Raw genomic sequence first — 10,490 nt, forward strand, 5'->3', positions numbered from 1 at the left:
GGATGTGAGTATTCAAGGTCATATACTTAAACAACAAGTGCAATCGATTAATGATAAATGTACGGATTGTGAGAATTGGCAAAATAAATGCAAAAGATATCAAAAACTATTTACAAAATAGGTTTATTAAGTCTATCTCCACAAATCACCTTGTAGTGACCTACTTTTATCAAGAGAAAGCGACTGATTTAATGGAAACAATTATTATTATAAACAATTGTACCAGTGGTTGTTTAACTGTACTTGTTTGTTTAACTGTACTAAAGACATTCTTCCTTTCGTTGATTGTGACCTTGCACGCACTTACGTTTGCTCAGTGATTCCGCTTGTATTCTTTTGGCACGATCTCGGTATTCTTTCGATACCACGGGATCACTAACAAATATATATTGCTACAACTTCCAATCGCCTTCTGATATTTGGTACGCAACCTTCTTGTAGTGGTGATCATAGTCAACCGCGACTCGACGCCACGCTACAACCTTATGAAATTTCGCCCTCTCACAACATTAAAAACTGGTGCACATTACGTGATTTAATAATAGTTCCTTAAGAGCTGTATAAGGAAGTGAGATAGACATTTCTGGATATGCCAAATGTTTAGTTAGCTGTATGCTTCTGTTCCAATGAATGTGAGGAAATGTGCCACAATTTTATCACCATTCACACCTTTCTTGGTCATGCTCCAGATATCAAACCTTTTCAGATAATCCTCAAAAGCTTCACAAGTTGAATGAGTATCTAACTGTTCCGTCACAGGCTCCCTCGCGACACCAATATGATAATTAGGAGTATTTAAATTATGTTTAAGTTCGTAGTCTAATTGCTTCAAAACTTCAATTTTTGCCTTACAAGAGTTTTATAGGAATGTTTGGTTCAATTCCAGGTGCATATTATGGATATCAATCCAACTACTGGTTATGAAATACTCAGAGTTGAAATTATTTCATCAAGTTTCAAGGTGATCAATTGAATCTGATAAAGGAAGTAAATGTTGATACAGTCTAACGTAGTGTTTGTCAAATAGTTCAGGATTATTACTGCTTACCAGTTATTTAATTTTTATTCAGAAAAGCGAAAAACCATTATATGCCAAAATAGACATGTTTCCACTTCACGTCTAGGATGAATCGCTAATATACTACAATATCCTGCTGAAAAGCTTATGAAATCGTAGGGGCGATGAAAATTAATTATAAACATTTGGTTGCTAATTATTGAATGACATCCATATGTTATTCATTCCTTGAGTTGTCGATAAAGATGGTCGTCATAAAAATCAAATAATTGTGTAGTGCAATTCATGTGGATTTTAGTTTATGGTTTTCAATGGTTGGTTTAATACTGTTCAAATTATCCATTATGTTGTCTGAATGCATCTTTGAACTTCGGATCAAATAAATTACTTTTGGGTTGAGTTCTCGTTTTATTCTTTAAAAACGTGTCAGAGAATAAGCTTGCTCTCCATAATTTGCTCTTTAGGTTGTAGCGTGGATTCGAGTTGAGGTTAACTATGAACACCGCTACCAAGAAACACGTGCCAAATAAATCAGAAGGCGAAGGTTGGACGTAACCAAATAGATCCATAAAATCCCCGAGAAGCCAAATATCAGAAGGCAATTAATGGACCAATTCGATGTCTATTTGCTGGCGATCTCGTGGCATCGAGATGATACCGAGATCGTGCCAGGATACAACCTTGGTTACAGAAGGCAACCGAATTAGCGCGAAGTTACAATCGAAGTGAGTGAATAAGAATGGAAGTACAATATAGCTGTCATTAGCACAGTCAAACAAAAGCACATTAAAACAAACACTGGTACAGTTGGTTATAATAATAATTGTTTTTATTAAACCAGTCGTGTTCTCGTGATAAATGTGAGTCACTACAATTTCATAAACTTCTAATTGTCACTACTTACCTCATGAAAATATACTTGAGAATTAGTGCATTTTAGGACTAGAGATGTACAAGGAATAACTTTACTTTTATGAATCCCTTCATCAGTAAAGGACTTTAGCTGCTCATGTTTTCTTTTCTTTTATTTCTTATTTGAAATTAACTATCTCTGATGCTCGAATAGTTTTATACGTAAGAACATTTTATCGACTGGACGACTAATTTTTCTTCTCACATGATATACTACTGAATAACATAATAAGTAGGAAACCACACTTAATATGATAATCCTTTATTCCAGTTTATCATAAAATGCTATCAGCAATGAATTTTAATACTCAGACTTATGTTTTAATATGATTAGATCAGTGTATGTGCTTGGAATGGTTCAATACTCAATCTACATAGTGTAACGTGACATTATTCTGCTTTACTTATGTTAACATGTGAGGAATATAGTTCCATATTTCTTGGTAGGGGGCCGTACAGATTTTTGGATTTCATTGAAGCCATGAACTGATTTAAGTTAGGCCAACACCGAGAACCTGGAAGGACTGGACAGACATTTCGTCATGGCGTGGAACTCATCAGCAGTGCCTATCGACGACCCTTTAGGATTTCAATGAAGTTCAACAATCGCCATAACTCCATAATCACAGTTATCATGCTTTCACTAGTAACTAGCTTCGAAAGGAAATTTTCGAAGTTGGTCAATAGATTAGGCATCCGAGCGAGACTCAAATCCTTGATCCGATTACCGCATCTCTGAGGAGTCCCATCCTAGGACGAAAAGGACGTACGGTGCTCCTTTCTTCTCAATGACGGTCTCACTCAGATCGGTTTAGAATTTCAATGAATTTCCATACTGATTGTTTTGAGTGACAAATTAATCATCTTACCGAAGAACATCAACTAACCACTTGACCGTAGCCGTGTTATCCCATATGACTTACAGGAATTCTATGTCATCTTTAGTCGTGTTTATTTTCTCAATGTGAAGGTGACCTGGTCATTTAAACCAAATAATTCTGATTTAAATGTATTGGGATTTTGTTCAAGTTACAGTTTATAATAAAATGAGGCCTGATTAACCGGTTTTGCTTATAATAGTTTTGGTTCGTGGTTTTGTCGGTATGGTAGAAAGAACAGGTACAAACGGGTTAAATATTTGACACCAAACCATTTAGTAAATTATATTAACTGTGTTTCAGTGGTTCGCTCAGTTAGAATAATGGAGAAAAGTGAAAATGCACATCTCTTTATAAGTCTATATGAGACAAAATTGTTTGTAATTGCCACTCATTCAGAATTAGTATCTAAATGACTGGATCTCGTTTTTTTCCTGACTCATTCAAATTTGAATAAGACAGTGTGTGGTGTGTGCTACTGATGTCCACAGATATAAGTAGTGTGTATCATCAATCGAAAGTGAAATACTTGGTGACAGGTTAGGGAGATCGAAGAAAAGAGAACTATTAGTGAGAAAACGAAGGAACAATCAAGTCTGAAACAACTGATTGACATTTTGCGAATGAAGTATTTTATACATAGTTCTCAGATTTTACTAAGAGATCATGTAATTTTGTGTTCAAGTACATTTGGTTGTCCCCATTTGTGTTCTCGTTCACTACAAGGGGATATCGATTAAATGATCGATTTCAAAGTAAGGGTTGCATGAGAAAAATGAGATCTGGAATTCACATTTACTATATTAGCCTCACTTTCAAGTCCTCTTATATAATAAAAGCTACATGTTGTAAGGTTATATGAGTGATTAAACTCGATGTAAACATGTAGTAAATGAATTTCATTACGTAATATGAGGGGATTATCAGCTTGAACAAATCATGGTCAAAAGACGGACAAAGGCAGATTCAAGACAACATGAATAACTCACTTTTCAAAACATTTTATCTGGAATAAAATCTTCCACAATACAATCAGTTATAGTTATTCACTTAATTTATGATTAAGACAGTGGGACAACATGATCCTTTAGAGTGATAAGCGACTGGTTGAGTATGATTACGTATAGAAAACTACTAGACAGAGTTCAACAGCATAAGTAGGTAAGCTATAGTGATAAATCAGGGTTTAATGAGAATCTTAGTAAATCACTTATCCCAGAAATTTATTCAGTAACATCAGAGAGAAATCCTCCAATCGGTAACAATTTGTAAACAGTTTAATGAGTTATTGGGAAGGAACAACAGAGATGGATAGTCAACAAACTAAAGGATGACACACGGTAATAAGTCGTTTGTGCACTATTCAGTCAAACAGTTCGTCTCCACGTGGACAAACATGTGACTGCAATAACATGCTTCCATAGATTATTTAAGTCGCGTTGAAGCTACCAAGCTAAGGTAAAACACTTAGAATTTACTAAATTATCATTTCGTTGAGTTCAAAAGAGAATACCTGATTTATTTGTACTACATCTTTGACCAGAAATATAAGTAGTTATGGAGTTCACTTACATATGTTCATGGAGATCTGTCCTCACAATACTATTATGTGACCATTAAACTTAGTCTAAAACCTTGTGAACCATCTGTTTCCTTTGGAGATGTGTAAGACTCAGTTGTGTAAGATTGTGAGCAAAAGGTGGGACACTACACGGCGTCATTAGTGAGGAATAGCTTCATCAATGTTGGTTAGCGCCAATAAATACGAGCTCAATGCAAATGTTTTTGATTGACTTAACATGACTTGTTACAGCTAAGAAATGATTATTTAAATTCCACATTAACTATGTTATTAAAGTAGTTTGAATCTTGGTGGGTAGATTATGGTGAACAGTTTAGTGTGGCGAGAGCTATTGCAAAATTGTGTCTACCAAAAATAAGAAAATATCGGTAAGCCGTTTCGTCCTGGCTTGAAACTCCTCAACAGTGTCCATCGACCATAATATTTATCCGTCTTTTAGTTGAAATACATTAAACAAGTAACGTGTATGCACAATTGTGCAACTTGAAAACATATTTTGGAGCTAAGTGACCTCATTTCCCCTTTACATTAATTAAACTTAGGACATCATTTCCTAGATAAGAAAGCAAAATTGTTGTAATTCTCTGTGCATAAGACTTCCTAAGGTGAAAAATATTTGTCTCGTGTACTGAGAATTTTTTAAAATGCAATCACAGTAGCCTGTATCAGTGGAATAATTACAATAATTTCCTACCATAGGGATAGACTTATTGCTCATAAAGCCGGATATCTGATAAAATTGATGACAAAAACATACTCCCAAAATTAATCATAGATATATTTTTGTTATATCCAAATGATTTATAACAAAAACATATTTATTATTAACTTTCTACCCAATGCTCAATTTATTTGAAACTATCAATTCCAACCTTGGTATTGATATCTATATACTCCTAGCATTATTAGTACAGATATATTGTTTGTGGACTGATATCGAAAAGCAGATTCTGTAAACACTTGCTTTCTATTCTACTCGCTATGTTGATTTCCTTATCATTCCAGTCTTTTAGATATGTACTCGTTTCCTGGATAATTTAAATGTTGTAAGCGAGAAGAATAAGACGCTTTAAAGTTGTTGAAGTCAATATCCAGATCTAGAATATTTATATTAAAATAAGTAGGATATCTTTGATATGGGATTTATCCTCAATATATTTCTATAAGTTAACCTATGAAAATCATTTTTACACGTAGTTTTAATACTTCTTTATTTACTACATTTTAAATCATGCAGCAGAGTCCATTGTGATGAATCATAACAATTGCAGATTTTAGCTAAATAGACTCAATTAAATATAGCGTAATTTATTCTGTGATAAAACGCACAAATTTTGTTTCGAAAAATGGTATAACTGAGAGCGAACAGACAATAGGGTAAAATCATAAAACCCTTCAAAGGAAATGTAAAAATTCAAGAAGACATACAGGAACTAACTAACGCAGTATACAGTTACGTTAAAAAAGGAAGCATTCTGGAATAATAGACAATTATACTGTGGCACTGATAAGAGGATAAATTATAATGAGTGCTTGGAAAGATTTATCTCGAGTGTTTTTCTGTTTCTCGAATTAGTAGGCCAATTTATACTTTTAAAAATCCATATGAAAACTTTGATTACCGAATCTTAACCTAGATTGACTGGCAATACATCAAAAAATACAAACACTTGCAACACAAAACCACGCAGGTATATTCAAGTGGGCTTCTTAGTGGCCGATTATGTACAAATATTCTCGTGAGAACCCAGAGGGAATCCCAAGTGAGATATAACTAGTGAGCCATCCAAGCTCAGTCACTCGATATCTAGCTTGGTCGATAGGTTCTCCCACATTTGAATATCAAAGCCCGGAACGGCCTATGCTGATTTTAAGCGCTGAATGTGGAGAACATTAAGAGCCTTTGGATGAGGCCTCAAACATATTCAATTGGTCTTGACAATAGTTGTAGAGCCAATGATCTTCACTGTCCACACACTCACGGGTGACTTGTAGGTGTATTTCACACATATACAAAATGAGATCGTCATAAATCTCAGAACTTATCAACAACAGGCGCGGATCACAGAGAAAAAGATAATCTAAAGTCAGTTTTTAAAATTACCCCATTTAGATACGTTAAATGTAATGCATTAGTACCAAGACGCCAAATTAAAAATCCTAAACCTTACGATTTAATCATATTGATACGGTCTACAAAACAAAAAACGGAGGGATCCAATAAAATGTTTTTGAGCTGAGCAAAACCTTATGAACCCATGAGGGCAAGCTTTTTATACATATAATAAATAAGCAATGTTTTACAGGGTTTAGTAGACACCATTAAAGTGATTAACAGTGTCAAAAGTTAGCAATACGACTTTGCAAATACAATTTATTTCGTCTTCTGTATTCGAGAAAGGCACTTGACAGGCCTTAATATGCAGTATTGACTTTATCTACAATTAGTTTGCATAGCGGATCCAGCTCCCCATCACCTCCTGAAAATTTTCCTAAACTGAGAAAAACAAATTATTTTGCATACCAAACTGAAAATCAGTAATTTTGCAGTGATGAACAACCTCTTCATTAACTTTTATTTCAGTGATTTCATAAAAGTCACTCAAATCGTGGAGATAAGTAGTATGTCCCTCTTTTGACAATTGTTCTAGGTCACTTAACGTTGTTCTAAAATTTTGAAAGTACCTTGAAGTCCCACCAATCGGTGTTTTCTATTTTTGCATATTCCTGCAACAGGGTATTTCCCGTGCCATATATGGACTTCTGCATTTCTTGGCATTTAGTGTGTAATCGTTTACAGGTTTACGTATTGTCTAGTGGTATGTGGTTGACGACGGGATGACGAGTGTGAGTAGGAATCTGGGAGAGAAAGACAAGAGAAAGCGTGAGTAGACCCCACAGTGAAATTGGTATGCATTTATGCACACGGAATAGTTACACTTGATAATAAAGCAATCAATAACAATTAACAATGACGTATGCATGAAGTTGAAACTGGTATATCTAACTAAGAAAACAATAACAGAAAAATCCGAAGGCGTAAAATGTATGTAGGTTGGAACTAAAGTACAGAGCTGGACAAATCAAGTTTCAGATCGTGCCTCTTGAATTCTTACATGATATCCATTCACTTTATATGCTTAATTAGGGTTCTCGGATTATGATTGATGTCAGTTCATGATGGAAAAATAACTGTAGTTTATTATCCTGACTCGTTACCTTAACTCTTAATCTCAGTTCTTAACCTTATTTTGAGCGGGGTAAGGTGTAATTATTTCGCAATTATTCCGAGAACCGCTCAAGATCATCCTCGTACTTGATTTCTACCATAAATATTTGAAAAAATATGTAGTGTGTAACTCCCTTAGATACCTGGGAGTGGCATTAGAGTAAATTCTCCAGTGGTATTACACGTTCTAGTTTGATGAATGTTCAACTACAGTTGACATGGACGTGGCTGAAATCTAGGATAGAATCAGTCACGTTTAATATCCAAAGTTCAGGTTAATAAACACTACAGTGTTATCAATCGCGGACTAGCGTGTTCTACCTATAAATGTTTATAAATAAGTTCTATATAAGCAGAAACGTTGCCGTCAACCACTGTTGAGACTAGTTTTGTGGTTGATTAGATCATATCTTGAAATGGAGTCCGTCCTAGATTCGCAAACCTGCATGCTGTTCTGCAGAACATGTCATCAGTAATATCAGACTTCAGTACCAACGTTATGCAGCTCATGTCTCAGTCTCAGTCCGATAGGCAAGATAATTCACAGAAACGTGATATGGGACTATGAACTTTGAATTTCCCCTTGTCATCTGGAGAGGAAATGCAGGCGATAGATGCATGTCTTTGGTAAAACACATGAGGGACAAATTGATTAGTCTACAAAAACCGTTGGGTTGTCACTTTACATTGTAAATGGCCACACTGATGCGGTTAATGGTTGATAATCCCGAAACATCCGTGGGCTATATCTTGTCATACATCATGAAACCTGAAGCGGCCAGCTCCTTCACGCTTCATCAAAACGAGCACGCCAGACGTGCAGGTTTTGTGGCAGAACATGAAGTGTTTAGTAATCTTTAGGCACACGAACACTACGGTCTTTATGTGGTGTTTGTATGAACTAATGATTCCTTTGTACTTGATGACTGCTTGATACAATACGTTCAGTCGTGCTTATCTAATACTTCTTGGTAAAATTGCGTTATTGATGAGATTCTTTGTTTGTAATACAATTCAAATACTACTAATCATCATACTTCATCATCAACTGTCATTGAAAAATACCTCGTGAAATTGTATGACATGGCGACGCAAGGACATTTCCACGACATGAGATAAACAATGAAGGCGTTATAGAGAGAGGATAGATAATGCAAGTAAGAATTTGAGATGATGACTTTTCATTGTTGCTTTATAGGTGCAGTGTTCGGTGTTAACGAACATTATCGTGTCTCACTTTATGTTGTCAGTTGGTAATAAAAAACAAATATAGCAGTCTAGCATTGTTGTAAATATTAATTTTTATTATATCTCAGGATCCACAGGATGATCAATATGATTCTGAATAGTACCAATGAAGTTCCAAAGAGACCCATTTTTCTAATAAAGTGTGTTTTTACTATGCATTCACTTCCTCACTTATAAGTGCTACATTGAGACAAATTAAATGTATGTAGTGAGAGCGTGCATGATTTTATATGGAGTTGATACTCAGAACACATTCTTAGTAAATAACTCATTTCCTGTTACTTACAATCTTTTCGAAGATCTTCTTAAATGACTATAAGAATTAGTATTTACAATGAAAATGTATGGTGAGCATGTAGGGCCAGTCAAACGTCACTGGGTCCTAGCCAAATCATCTGACATTTGGGTCACTGAATATCGGACACTTCACCAATCCTCATCAAAGTCAAGGACAAAAACTGGCATAAATTGATTGTACGCCATGGACTAGCCAATGCAGCAGTGGTCTCATTCCGTTTCTTGTACCTACTCTTACCAATTTATTTCTGTAATAACGTCGTCTGTGTTGTATGATCATCAAAATAGCCATAGTACGTGGGTAAATCACGATACGTACTAGCCATGAGGTGTGACTTCGACGTTAGCTGGCTGTTAACTATGTTGATTTTCGTCAATGAATATCTTTATATACGTATAATTTTTTGGTCTAGTCAGCTGTATCTAAACTTTTGTTCTGCAATACAAATAAGAGCAAACATTGAAGATGTTCTGAGCTAAAAACACAGATTTGTTAGTGGTGACACGTTTACCCTCCGTCATCATATTTTCTTAAGGAATGCCTCCTATTTCGGCGCGTTCATCTTTATTACCTCATTTTTAGGTTGTTTGGGTAGCAATTGTCCAAGCACATGTAATGATCCAACCAATTAATGATTTTTAAGTCAAAAGCTGTCTCTTGCTTGACATTATATATAATATCATAACAACAGTGGTATACTAATTTAGAAAAGTTGCAACATTCAGCCTTCAGTAGGCTTGCGTCTACTGAGCTTTAGTGGCTCTATATCTGACTCAATTCGGATCGTATGAATGATTGCTATCGAAATGTACATGTCGTCAATCCTCGTACATAATTATCGACTTGACTTGCGTTGGTGAATAACGGGATTAAGTAGGTCAAATGCGAGAATGGATTCCAAATACATGTATTTCATACAATCGTTGATCCAGACAACTGATGGTAGAAACGAAGCGAAATGGCGCGTGATAGAGGAGGCAAAGGAGCCAACTCTATTTAATGAAGCGTGACTCGACATTTATAGTCAAACAAAAATACGTTACAGACAAATAATGAACAGGGTAAGTAATTAACGCACATAAAATCATATAAAAACAGTCAGGGTAATAAGCCAGTAAGTGACAAGGTTAAAAAGTGTTTTGAGAAGAATGAATAGATTAGTCTGTTCAGAAACTAGAATAGCCTATGTGTGCAGCAGTGTATTTGTGAGCGATAACCAATGGGTCATGTTGTGTGTTCACAAACCGGAACGGGAGGTCAAAGGTTATTTTTTAAACAACATGTCATTTAAAATCGCAAATTGTAAGAATTTATGAAAAATGAAA

Source organism: Schistosoma haematobium, chromosome ZW (assembly GCF_000699445.3).
Source record: "Schistosoma haematobium chromosome ZW, whole genome shotgun sequence".
NCBI classification, from domain to species: Eukaryota; Metazoa; Platyhelminthes; class Trematoda; order Strigeidida; family Schistosomatidae; genus Schistosoma; species Schistosoma haematobium.